The 14,198-nt window shown below is 43.1% G+C and overlaps 2 pseudogenes; one reads left to right on the top strand and one right to left on the bottom strand.

Moving 5' to 3' along the window:
• Nucleotides 1-6,155: 6,155 nt before the first annotated feature.
• On the bottom strand, nucleotides 6,156-7,193 carry LOC147000263 (sentrin-specific protease 2 pseudogene; annotated as a pseudogene).
• Nucleotides 7,194-7,420: 227 nt separating this feature from the next.
• Nucleotides 7,421-8,092, top strand: LOC147000262 (sentrin-specific protease 2 pseudogene; annotated as a pseudogene).
• The last annotated feature ends 6,106 nt before the right edge of the window (nucleotides 8,093-14,198 follow it).

The raw sequence follows: 14,198 nt of genomic DNA, 5'->3' as shown, positions 1-14,198 counted from the left end.
TAAAACACACACACACACACACACAAACACACACACACACACACCATGTAATAGAAAAGAAGAAACTTCCATTATTTGGATAGTAGGTAAATAAGAATCAGATCTGAAAACAGCAGAGGTTAATTGTAGACAGTTGTGGGCCTGAGATTGAACTGTGGGCCACTCACCCAACAACGGAGGATGAAACCATGGAGATCATTTAAGATTTTCCTAAAAAATAATCACATTTATTTTTAATGTAATTAACATCTATTGGGGATGAGTCTAGTTGATTCTGAGACAGAACTTTAAAAAGGATTTGTTGTTGTTGTGCTTTTGTGTGGTTGTGTGTGTGTTTGTCTTCCACTATCTCTTATGCCTTTCTGTAAACACCAGCTACTTATTTCCAAAAGTCTGGGGATGAGGGGAAGCCCCCATGTAAATCACACCAAAGGTTTCCTTCAGCAACCTCATCTCAAAGAGTTCAGTGAATGTCTGACAAAAACTGTTCTCTGTGCATAATAGAAACTTGGAAGTTCTGATTTGTGTAATGATTTTTATATGTTGTCTAGACTTGTGGTGCAGCTTGTAGGTATAGCATTTATTTACCTAGCAGGCAGAAGGCCCCAGGTCAGCTCCCCAACACTATAAAAACAGAGACATAAAACTACCTACAAACAAGTCAGGACGCTGGGATCATTTTGTCTATGAACTGCCATCATGTCTCTCCCTGTGTTGGGAAACATTTTTGAATCGAGTTCTCATTTGCATAGGGCAGTCAATGGCAAGGTTTATGCTGGTACACAGGTGAGTCTGGAAGTGGGGTTATAAGATGTCTGAAAAGCTCAGGAGAAATAGGGCAAACTTGAGCTTGCTGAATGTAAGTGATGAACCCAGGCAGTTTCCATCTCAGTCCAGCCTTCCCAACAAAGCACATTCCTCGTCAAGGCAAAACTGGTCTTTGACATCTCTAGGTTTTCATTTTATCTGCCCAGGGAACCCAGAAGGAGAGAGTTTCCCTCAATATTATCAGCCAAAGAGATTGTTTGGCCACCCTCAGTACTGGTAATGTATGTCTCTCTGCTCATGACCAAGAAACAGCTAGGTAAGCCTGTTAAAGATTTGAGTGGCTTTAAAAGGGGCCAATGGCACTTATGATGGAGAATACAGGAAAGCTTAAACAGCTACTTAAAATATTGATGGCAGATGCATTGGCTAACTTTTATACCTATGGAGCCTTGAGTATTTGATGGTCACACTTGACCAGCTTGGGAATGAGAAAGCGGAACAGTGTTAAAAATAACAAAAGCATTTTGCTTCCAAAGAGCCTTTGAGAGTTTGCTTTTTTTAATACCAACCCATCACAGAGGAAACACACATCTGAGAAGAAGGTAGCAGAGAAAGAGATCACCCAAACAGCCTGCAAACTGAGAGTGTACACCTAAGGCTGGTGCTCTTCAGAACCTAAGGTGCTGAGCCCTGACCTTTGCACAGCTAGCTAGTGGCAACAGCATACAGGAAACTTAGTGTGGCAGGGGCTACAGGACAATTGGTGAGCAGCACTTCAGAGCCCACTAACTCCAGGACAGGCCAAGGAAATTCCAGCTTGGAGATTGTGGAGCTGTTGTGAGTCTATGAGTTACCCCAAACTGCCCAAAGCCTTTGTTGTCCTCTTAGCTCAGATGATGGGCCTTGGACTATCCCCAAAGGCTATGGTAAAGAAACGGGACCCAGAGAGGTGGGGGAAAACTCAAAGGGGTCATATAAGGATTGTTTATAAACCTGAGGTCACAGTGAAAGGCAGAAGCCAGGATGCTGGGTGCAATCCTTCAGTGAGACCACTAAAATGGGTGGCTACAACTCTCCAACACCATCCATGCTAAAGGGACATTCTTCTTAATGGAAGTAAGAACAGGTGACCTGGGATGACCTCAAACATACTTGACAAAGGATGTCTGAGTGCATATTTTTACAAAAGACATTTTAATCCATACAAGCACATTTATATCATATACACTATGGCTTAACACAAGCATATATATATATTTTTTTTTCATTCTGGGGGCTTTTAAATCAGCCACCAGTTCAGAAAAGCACATAGAATGAAATGTGGAGTCTCAGGGTTTCACATTGAGCAGGCACACTAAACACCCTGTGAATAGCACTCACAGGCAGACGGAAGTAGAAGACAGATATTGTGTTGACAGAACACAGGAACATGGAGGAGCTGAGCAATGCACTTGCCATACCTAATCTTTGAATGTATGAAAGGCAGCATCCCTGTCAACCTCCAACAGCAATGTGGGTGTCCATAGCTACAGAAACACTCTTTCTTCCAAGTTACTTATTCACCAATCACCAAGAAAGCCAAAAAGATAGGAAATCCAGTCATTTCTGGACTTCCACTAATTAATTAGATCAGTGGGATTGAACTAGAAATGCTCTATGCTGCCTGTGATTCATGCCCATACTAAAGATGACCTCAGCCTATACCAGGGCTGCAGTAGTGTCATTGGCTCTTGGCAGGACATATTCTTCCCCAGAGTGAGGATCTTACCAGGGTTGCCCAATAGGCAGCTGCCTCATTCTTCCACTCTGAGTCACTGGGAATGCCCTGGAGATTTTCAACTGCAGTGCAGAGTGGCTGTTACTTCAGGGGCACTCTGGTATTCAAACCCTGCTCAGGCCTTTCCGATGCTCTGTAGAGTAAGGGAGGAAGGAAGCTGCTTGGAGAGATTCCAGGAGTAGCACAAGAAAGGATAAAGTAGTCCCACTGTTTTGTGAAGTTCTCGGGCCTAATCCTTCTCAGAAATGTGGCTATTTCATCTGTTGGATGCTAACTTTGAGCTGAAGTTAAGGAATAAGCCCAAGAAGCATTTACTACGAGCTCTTGGAAAAGTTTTCTGTTGTTTGTTTTGTTATTGATGCTTTTCCTGTTCTTTAAAATGTACAGCAGTAGGTGGTGCTCAGAACCAGCTATTCTGCACAGCCGGGTTCAGTGATTCTGTCTCTGGAGGTGCTGGGGAATCTACCCACGTCTTCCTGCATTCTAAGCACAGATTCTACTACTGAACCACAGCCCAAGCACAATGGATATCTGTTGTGTGTTTGTTTGTTTGTTTTTCTTTTTAACTGACCACACAAGGTTCACTGGTCCTTTACCCACCTCCCACTCTGCACTTTCACCAGCATATCTCCAGTTCTGAAAGCAACCATACTCAGAAAGATGCCCACTGGGAAGAAAATCTAGAGATTTGAACTTGAGACCTGCTGGCCTTTAAAATACGGTTTTTAAAGCTGCTGTTTTGGAGGATGCAAGCAAGGTCCAGGAGGAGGTGGGGCCAGATGAGGGCAGGTAAATCCATAACACATTTAACACGTTGGATCTTCAATACAGAAGAACAAATGGTAGAAATTGGAGCATGCATGGGGTCCCTGACACTTGTGGGATATCAGCCTGGAGCAGAATCGAGTCAGCTCTGGGTTGCTATGTTTGACCTATTCATCCCTCTGAAGGTCAGGTCAGATGTCATGAGATAAACAGTGATGGAATATAACCAAATTGTCACAAATAAAATGTCAGAACCTCAGAGAGAGGAGCTCAATAAAAGCGGTGATTTTTGATTCTTAAAAATGTGCCTGTGCGTGTATGTGCGTGCGTGTATGCGTGCTTGTGCGTGTGCATGTGTGTGTACATGCCTGTGAGTGCTTGTGTGTGTGCATGCATGTATGTGTGTGTGTGACTGTGTTTATGTGCTTGCGTGCTTGCGTGCGTGCATGTGTGTGTGCGTGTGTGTTTGCTCTTAGTAGAGAGGCACAATGTCCCAGCCATGCCATAATCTGGAGAACTGTAAATGCCAGTCTTTCCTTCAGATCTTGTTTTCAACACAAACTTTCTTGCCCCAGTAGCAACGCTCTACTTCCACCTGTCTGTCTTTCCCACTTGATATCAATCAATCAATCAAGGTGGTCACTTGGACCAGCTTGCTGCCACTATGGCTATGCCTGTACTCTCCATAAGGAACACCATTAGATGGCCTCGGTTTCCCCAAGAAAACATTGAAAACATGCTTTGTAAAGCCACCTACGTCATGATTCTACCTAGCATTACCAGTGGGGCACTCGAAGAAGTTCTTCAAATATCTTGTATGCATGAGCACAGGGCAGTTACAATACATGCACAGTTAGGTGACTGACACTCTGCACATGAGTGAAATACACAGACAAGAAAGAGTCAGACCTCAACAATATTTTAAGCAGCAGGGAAATTCTGCCAGCCATCTCACAGTGATTACATAATGTGGGGGCATCTGTCTCCCTGAATTTGACCTCTGGGATCTATAAGGCATCCTCCTGCTTTAAGTGTAACTCTTAAGTAGGTATGTATAAATTGTTCCATATTTTAGTTAACCAATACAAAAATTAAAGAGCCAAACAACACAAAGACGTGATATATTTCTTGGCAGAAAAGCAACTGACTTTTTTTCCCCCTTCACTTTGTAGAGTTAGGAGTTTCAAGGGAAAGTTAGCTGGCTTCCAAAACTCCTGCAAATCTCTGCTGTGAGGTGTGAGTACACTGAATAGTTCCAAGTAACTCTGCCTGTAGTTCAGGAGTACTCTATGATCCTCTGGAGAGGCAGGTCTCTGCTAACCTTGAGGAAAATTAGCCCTCCAGGGACAAACATACCAGAGTCTGATATTTTACAATAGCCATGTTGGAAAAAAAAATGTGTCCCAACTTGCAGCATTTGCTAAACTTCTGCATATGACTCCTCTCATCAGAATCAAGTTTAACTGATCAAAGCCACCTCAGACAAGATAGCATGTGAGGCCATGCACATAGTTGGCACTTGCAAACAGATTCCATGCCAATCCAGTTCCCCACTTCAAGATCTCATGCGTCTTTGCATGAGTATCTAATCTGACCTATGTATTTATTCCCGATGGAACATCTTTATTCCTACATAATCAAGCTTTGGAGTTCTGGCCCCTATGTGATATTCTCTAGCCCTAAAGAGGCCCACTGTGTACAGTGTCTATGTTTCACAGTGTCATCAGAAAGAATAAAAAATAAATCTACATTCAAATATTCATTTAAAAATAAGAATAAAGGCTGTTTAGATCAATCTTAGCCAGAGCAAAGACTAGCTCTTCTGAAACATTCCTCTACCTTCCAAGCAATGAACTAAAACAGAGGAAGCAGTTAAAATATTCTCTTAAGGTCACAGAGTCAATGAGTGTTGAATCTGGAACTGAAGAGCTGAGAACCAGGGTTTCTCTTCCTCTCCTGTTGCTGCAGAGTCCTGCCACCAACTTCGAAGAATATTCATTCACATTCCCTAAGTCATGAGGTGTGGGAGTGGCAGGGACTGCTGTCAGCTCTTCTGTGTGTGATAATCAAGAGTTTCTGGCCAGGTGCTGAGCACTGTCCCCTGAAGCACTGTCCCCCGAAGACTTGGAAGCACTTTATAGGTTGTTATTCTGGCCGTCCTCCTCCTCTTCTGTGTTGTTTTTGGTTTGTTCCGAGGTTAGATTTGCTTGTCTCTGATTAAAGTCACTTTTTACTCTTAATGGAGGGAAGGATGGACAGAGGGAGGGAGAGAGGGAGGGGGTAAAGGAAGGAGGGATTGAGAGAGTGTCATTTATTAAAGAAAAAATGAATTTAAACTTTTGAAATGATAACATGTAGTCCAATATTTTTCGTTCTTTTAAAACTTAAAATTAAATAAAAATACGATTTCACCATTTCTCCCTCCATCTTCTCCATTAGGCCTGTCTCGGGTCTGACCCAGCCCCTCCCAAATCAACTGCCTTCTCCTCTTTAAACATTGTTGATACAAAAACAAATGAATAAATATATGGATATAAGCTGCTGAGTTCATTTAGTGTTGCCTCAATTTATACATTTAAAAAGAAGTCTGAGCTAAGGAAACTTTTATAAGTCATAGGGTTGGGCTCAGTGGGTTCCGGAATCTTTGACCAATAAGCCTAATACCCTGGGTTAAATGCCAAGGACCCACAAATGGAACTGGCTCCTACAGCTTGTCCAAAGTCTACCTCTCATAAATGTCCCCCAAAAATGTTAAGACAGAAGCTTTTTAAATAGTCATCGTGTTTACATCCCAATTCACAAAAATATGGCACCACATACTGGGGTAATTTATCAGTTTAAAAGCTCAGACCACTGATATTTTCCTTGTGAGTAAGCCATTGTTTCCACTTCCTAGGCGAAGTCGGGCAGACACTTCTTCTGACAGATCAGGCTCCATTTGGTGTCCTCTTGTACCTTCCTTTTCAAATCGGAGTCCCACCACCTTCTCTGTATCAGCTTTTCCTTTTGAATACCTATTTTCACTTCTCATTGAACAGAGAGGTCCTCTTGTTTCAACAACTCTATACTGTTTTGGAACAAAATGGGTTGTTCTGACGCCATGATTCTGCTCCTCCACCAAGCCTTTGGTCTTTAATGTGTCCATCTTAATTCTCTGAGAACTGTGGTGTGAAACTGTGGGGGGGAATGTGCTTCCATGAGCACCTTCTTTAAGATGCTCCAATAACTTTTGATACTTCTCCCTTTCATCCTTTTGGACACCCTCCCCCACGGTGCAGTGGGGACGCCTTACACCCTTGCCACCCTCTTCAGAAATCATCTCTGTCATACCTTGCTCCTGAGGCTTCCATGTTAAGGAACTCTCTGGATTGCTTTTGCTATGGCGAAGACCACTTGGCCTTCTATTATAGCCTTCTGATTTCAGCGTAAAACCAAAGGAGGGCAGGACTCTCCTTGGCTGATAGTGGGTCACTGTCACTCTGATCTTTGGATAGTCACTTATTCCACTAGGAGATTTATTACCCAGTTTCAGCATGCTGCTGCAGGATCCAGAACTCATCAGCTCACAAGATGAAGAGTTGGAAAAGACCTCTCCAGAAGGGGCCCCATTCCGTGTTCCATTACAAGCAGAAGACACATTGGGTTTTGTGGTCAGCTGGAACGGGAATCCAAATAAAATCGCAGCATTGTAGAGACTGTTCTTCACTTGGTGAATAAAGCAATCTAATCTTGGTCTTTTGGCTGGGATCTCATCAGTGTCCACTGCAGTAGAAAACAGAGTGCTGCTGGAGCACCGCCTCTTGAGTAGTGCGTGGACCCTGGGCTCGGGCCGCTCACACAAGGGAAGAATGGTGCCAAGAATCTTAGCCAGCCATCTGTACATTCCAGGCCTGAGCAGCAGAGGCGGCCAACACACCCCAAGACCCGAACCCCAGAGCTGTCCTTGCTGCAGCCACCACCACCACCTCTGCCACCATTGCCACTGCCACTGCTGCACCCTTCACTGCTTTGGCCTTAGCCAAGATCAGGCACAGGAAATATCAATGCTTGAGATAAAGGAAAAGAACTTCCCAAGCAAAGAGAAGGACAGAAGAACGGAAGATCTCTTTGAACTTATAGAGGACATGGAAAAGGAAATCAGTAATGCCCTGGGCCACGGCCCACCAGATGAGATTTTGAGCAGCACATTTAAGTTGCAAATCACCCGCGGAGACATCCAGACATTAAAGAACTATCATTGGCTCAATGATGAGGTCATCAATTTTTATATGAATCTTTTAGTGGGAAGGAGTAAAAAGCAAGGCTATCCAGCACTTCAAGCATTCAGTACATTCTTCGATACTAAGCTAAAGTCTGGAGGTTACCAAGCAGTGAAAAGATGGACCAAAGGGGTGAATCTCTTCGACCAAGAACTTGTTCTGGTACCTAATTCATCGGAAGGTACATTGGAGCCTGGTGGTGATGGACCTACGAAAAAAGTGTCTTAAATATCTGGATTCTATGGGACAAAAAGGCCACAGGATCTGTGAGATTCTTCTTCAGTATTTACAGGGTGAAAGCAAGACCAAAAGAAATAGAGATCTCAACCTCTTAGAGTGGACCCACTACAGCATGAAGCCTCATGCAATTCCTCAACAGTTGAATGGGAGTGATTGTGGGATGTTTACTTGTAAATATGCAGATTATATTTCTAGGGACAAACCTATCACATTCACTCAACACCAGTTGCCTCTCTTGCAGAAGGAGATGGTGTGGGAAATCCTTCACCAGCAGTTGCTGTGACAATGCCCCACCTGGTCTTCTAGCTGCTGGTACTTCTTTCATGGATGTTTCCATATACCTCATGCATTGTGGGTTAAAAAGTCCCCGATCATTTCTCTTCTCTCACAGGTACTGAGCTCTCAAGATTCATGAAGGCCTCTCCACAGTGGCCCTGACTAGAGGTGTGGAGGGGCTGCTGGCAACCCTGCTCAGAGCCCTGGACTCTTCACCCCACACAAGAACAAATGCTAATTAATGTGTTTTGTTTTAAAGTGTAATTTCCATAAGAATGTGGGAAATGCAGGATCTGTTATATGAATTGTTCTGTGTGTTCACAGGAATTCACTCACTCATTGGGCAGTGCCCTTTTCCCACTGCTCTTTTATAATTAGCTATAAATAATTTGGACTATTTTTTTCTGAAAAGAATGTTAATCAAACTGCCAGTTCCTGTTGCAGAGAGATATCAGCAGGGGGAGGAAGGAGGTGTTCGCTAGGTTGTCTAATGCTGGAGTGGGAACTGCTGACATACAGTTAAGGTTCTCTCTTTTAAGGCTTGAAAATGCCAGAAGATATGACGATGCTCTGTTGTAGGATCTGGCTGCCTTTTAGAGAGTCTGATGCTATGACATGGGCACAGTTCCTGGAAATGTGACCAAGGAACTCGATCTGTGCATCCTCCAAACTGGGTGTGCGCATCTTAGAGACTTTCTTTTCTAGAACTGAAGTAGCTTGGCTTCCTCTTGAAACTGGATTCAAAGTAACTGTGAGCATACATGTTAAGTCGTAGGTCTGGTGAGTGAGTGTGTGAGCCTCACCAGGGAAGGGCTGGCCTGAGCTGTCTGCTTCCAAAGATGCTCCTCAATAAAAGCCTATTTTTCCTCAGAGGTTTTTTTTAATATATATATATATATATATATATATATATATATATCTGAAATTAAGTTCTTGGCTCATCAGCATGCCCTACTCCAGCCCCAATGAGCCTTTGGAGACAGATTTAGTACTTGGCTCTGAAGTTGCCAGGTTTACAGTCATCTATTTTGCATATGAAAGTTTGTATTTAACTTTTTTGTTCATTAAAAATTCTACAGATGTGAAAAAAAAAACTCAGACCAAAGAAGAAGAGGAAGAAGAAGAAGAAGAAGAAGAAGAAGAAGAAGAAGAAGAAGAAGAAGAAGAAGAAGAAGAAGAAGAAGAAGAAGAAGAAGAAGAAGAAGAAGAAGAAGAAGAAGAAAAGGCTTCTGCAATTTCAAAATCTTTCTCTGGGATTCATGTCCTTTTTATCAGAAAAATAAAATCTTAAAAATATATGAAGTTTCTGCAAATATATCAATTTAAGCTGCTGGTCTCCACCAAGGAGTCACTTACTTTTCTCTGTTTAAAATTATAAATTCTTTCTGAACAGCATCAAGATGTTCTTGAAGAAGGCACATGTTCAAGGGGAACATAACAAAGAAACAGAAGCATTCTTAGCTGAAACATGCGAACCTCAAGTGGCCAATAACACACAGAGTATTCAGTGAGCAACATGGATTGATTGAGGAAGTCCTGTTTCCAGAAGCACACAGATTCTGAGAAGATGACAGGATAGGAATCCCCCTCCTATATATATATTCATCTTGCAATGGAAAATGCAGGTTAATTACAATTTCACTGCTAACATATTAGAGGTTGCCCCACCTCTCTTATCTCTTGCAGAAGACCAGATGGGAAATTATGACAATATCTTTTAAATTCTGGATACCTGTCTTCTGCTTGCTGCTTGCTGCTGTATCAGAAGGGTGAAGCCAAAGACCTTAATGGCCACTGTAGCCTTGCCTCTCTTATTACTAGAAGCCCCCAGCCCCAGGCAGGGGTAAGCTTCTGACATGACCTCCCCAAGCAGCTCTTGAATGAATTGCACTTCCCTGAGTTTGGTGGGGTGCCTACCTACCTGAAAAGAGTCACTTTTCTTCATTTCCTTCTCCCTTTTAGCCAGTCGTTTCTTTTTCTTGTGAAGAGGTTTGGACTCCAAAATCATTTCTTCCAGGTCAAAATTGGGGTCACAATTGAGCCTGCCTTTCTTTAAGGAGGAAAGCAAGGCTCAGTCCTCATATCCCTGTATCATTCCTAAGACATAGAAGCCTATCGCTGAGAGTAATGAATAGTCCTGATGGGATAGCCTAAGAATAATAACTTGGGCTCCCTCCAAGGATGTATAGCATTTAATGACAGCATTATCTTTTATATTCTTTGATTGCTTAATTTAGTTATTCTCATAAACGTTTAACTATCCTTCAGTGATTAATGAAGTAGACCATATTAAAATACCATTTCTAAGGTTCAGAATCCTGGATTTATCAGTAGGTCAAAATCATGACCATTGCTTGGTCACCTTCCAAGGTCACTGTCCTAGTTAGGGTTTTACTGCTGTGAACAGACACCATGACCAAGGCAAGTCTTATAAAAACAACATTTAATTGGGGCTGGCTTACAGGTTCAGAGGTTCAGTCCATTATCATCAAGGCATCAAGGTGGGACCATGGCAGTATCCAGGCAGGCATGGCACAGGAGGAGCTGAGAGTTCTGTCTTCATCCAAAGGCTACTAGTGGAAGACTGACTTCCAGACAACTAGGGTGAGGATCTTATACCCACACCCACAGTGACACACCCATTCCAACCAGGTCACACCTATTCCAACAAGGCCACACCTTCAGATGGTGCCACTCCCTGATCCAAGGATATACAAACCTTCAGATGGTACCACTCCCTGGTCCCCATAGACTTGTTCAAAAACATGAGTCTATGGGGGCCATACTAAAACATAGCATAATGCAAAATGCATTTAGTGCAACTTTCAAAGTCCTCATAGTCTATAGCAGTTGCAACAATGTTAAAAGTCCAAAGTTCAAGGTCTCTTCTGAGATTCATTCAACTTAATTAACTGTAATCCCCAAAGCAAGGCAGCAAACCAGCTGGGCAAACTCCAAACTCTGCATCTCCATGGCTGATGTCAAAGTGGTCTTCAGATCTCCACTCCTTTTTCATCTTTTTTGACTGCAACAAACTGCTTCCTCCTGGGCTGGTTCCACTCCCTGTTAGCAGCTTTCCTCAGCATGTATCCCATGGCTCTGGCATTTTTAACATCTTTGAGTCTCCAAGGCAATTTCAATGTTACATCTTCTTCTTTCAGTGTCGGGGATTCCACTTGATGCCTAAGGGCTGGCATCACTTCTCCATCTCTGTCCTCTGTAGCACTCTATGCTCAGGTTGATCCACTCTATTACGGCTGCTGTTCTTGGTGATCATCCCATGGTACTGACATCTTCAATACACTGGGGTGTTCCACTCCAACTAGGCTTCACCAATAGCCTCTCATAGGCTCTCTTCAGGGTGCCAAGCCTCAAATCCTTTGCATGGCCCCTTCAATCCTGAGCCATCAACTACAGCTGAGGCTTCACCTTCTCCACTGGGCTTCCCTTGCCTCTCACAGTGCTAAGCCTCAGCTTCTCTCCATGATCCCTGCATTCCTTCACAAGCAGTACCACCTGAGTGACTCTTACACATTACCAAGTCCAGCCGCAGCATGAGGTACAACCTTGGGTATCTCTGGAACACAGCTTCTTTGTGATCCCAGAAAACAATTTCCAGAAGATTTCACCTCAACGATGCTGGTCTCTTCTTAATCACCGCTAATTCCTTAGCTCCAGCTAACCAGCATCAATTTTCCCAGTAGATCCTTCCATTCTTAACTCTAGAGCCAGAGGCACATGGCTGAAGCTGCCGAGTTCTGCTGCTTACAGGAACTAGAACATGATCCCCTTGTATTATTACATTATCACTAGCTTTATGTTTTCTAAATCCTTCACTGCCTAAGCTTGGCTATCTAGGTTCTTGCTCTGTAGATTGACCTTGAATGTAGAGATCAGCATGCTTGTCTCATGGGATTAAAGGTGTGTACCACCATGCCTGGATCTAATTTAGCTGGGTAGGATCTTGCCCCAAGGTCCCACTCCCTTAATCTTTATCTCCTAGAACACAAGATTTTGCTCTATTTCACTTCCTGGTACTCCTTTAATACTCAAACCGTATATTTTATATTTTTCCTTTCTAAGCTTGCTATGCTTGTTCAAACTTTTCTTCATAAGACTTAACCAGAGAACAAAGTCTCTGCCGGGCTTTTTTGAAACTTCTTTTGTCAATGCAATTAATCCAAGTCTCTTTACCTTAGCCTCAGGCAAACTTTTCAGACAAGGGCAAAAAGTAGCCACATTCTTCACCAAAATACCACAAAACCAGTCTTTATGCCACATTCTGAAATTCTTCTCCTTTGAAATCTCTTGGGCCATGTCAACACAGTTCAAATCAATCCCAGCAACAAAGTTTTCCATATTCCTACTAGGATGACCCATTAAGCCCCATTTAAAGCATTCCACTGCTTTCCAAATCCAAAGTCCCAAAATCCACATTCTTTCAAATAAAAGCATGGTCAGGCCTATCACAGCAATACCCCACTTCTGGTACCAACTTGTCCTAGTTAGGGTTTTACTGCTGTGAACAGACACCATGACCAAGGCAAGTCTTATAAAAACAACATTTAATTGGGGCTGGCTTACAGGTTCCGAGGTTCAGTCCATTATCATCAAGGCATCAAGGTGGGAGCATGGCAGTATCCAGGCAGGCATGGCACAGGAGGAGCTGAGAGTTCTGTCTTCATCCAAAGGCTACTAGTGGAAGACTGACTTCCAGACAACTAGGGTGAGGATCTTATACCCACACCCACAGTGACATACCCATTCCAACGAGGTCACACCTATTCCAACAAGGCCACACCTTCAGATGGTGCCACTCCCTGGTCCAAGGATATACAAACCATCACAGTCACCAATCAGATTTCAATATCAGGATTTCTGAGAGTGATGTCAAGAAATTACTGCTTGATAAATCCTCCAAATGAGTCAGATCTACAGAAAGGACCAACATCTGCAAGGTGGAGATTCTCAGAGGGATTCACAGAACCTAAAAGAAGGAAGGTGGTGTCTGAGGCAGGTGGTACCCAGGGTACCCCATTGTCATGCATCAGCCAGGCATCCAATCAGAAACCTCAGATCACTTTCCTGTTACTAAAGTAGACACTGGCACAGTTGAATGACACCACACTGTTCTTCCTTCTACTGAGATTCCACCTTGCATCCTAACTGGGTACCTTATCTAGCTGTTCCCTGAAACAGCCATGTCCTCATGTGGCCAGAACAAGTGCCTCACTTGGACTTGAACAGAAATCTTAGATTTCTTTCTACCAACCTCTGCAGGAGCACATCCCTCTTGCCAATGTTCCCACATCCTGTAGTATAATTGGAATACCAGGCAAATCAAAGGAGAGAGGAGCTTCAGTTGGGCTGCAGCCTAAGGTTTATCCAGTAGTATGCCATGGGATACAATATCCCTTGTTTGGGTACTCAAACAATGGAAACTATGTCTAAAACTATAGATGAGTACAATAAAGCTAACAAAACAAGAGAAATTCTCATGGAATTTTCCCACTAACCAACTCATAGATCTCAACGGATATGAAACCTCTTTGCACGAAGAAAAACAATCCTTTTCAATGAGCATATTTCTGAGAATGACGATTAGGAAGACTAGAACAATTTACAGGACAATGCGTGGGTAAAGCCTAGAAGTCCAGATGTTGACAGCCTGCTTAGCTCCTTGTCAATCATGTGACTTTCGGTGTTCAACTTACCCCACATGTGCCTCCATTTTCTCATCTGTAAAGCTAGTGTCAGGGTGCTTTTATGTTACTGGTGTGATCCTCAAGTGAGCCCCTGGGTGGACATGTACACAGAGCAATGTGAACAGACTGTGGGAATGATGTGGGCTTGGGATGCTTGACTCACAGTTGGAATGAAGCCTTGAGTGAGCCTCTTCTGCAGGACTGCGTCCTAGTTCATATCACTCATGTAAGGGAAATTCTGAATGTCAGTCAATTGGGAAAAGCGTTGGTCTGGATTAGGTTCAAGCAGCTGCCAATTAAACACAAGTAATGTTATTACTAGGAAGGCCAGACAGGTGGACCAAATAAATAAATAAATAAATCCTGACTAAGTATTCTAAAGTCACTATCTGATGGGAGTCCCTTGTA

The sequence above is a fragment of the Mus caroli genome, unplaced genomic scaffold (genome assembly GCF_978045245.1).
Source record: "Mus caroli unplaced genomic scaffold, Mus_caroli_1 scaffold_19, whole genome shotgun sequence".
Taxonomy (NCBI): Eukaryota; Metazoa; Chordata; class Mammalia; order Rodentia; family Muridae; genus Mus; species Mus caroli.
This window is presented reverse-complemented; position numbering and strand designations above follow the sequence as displayed.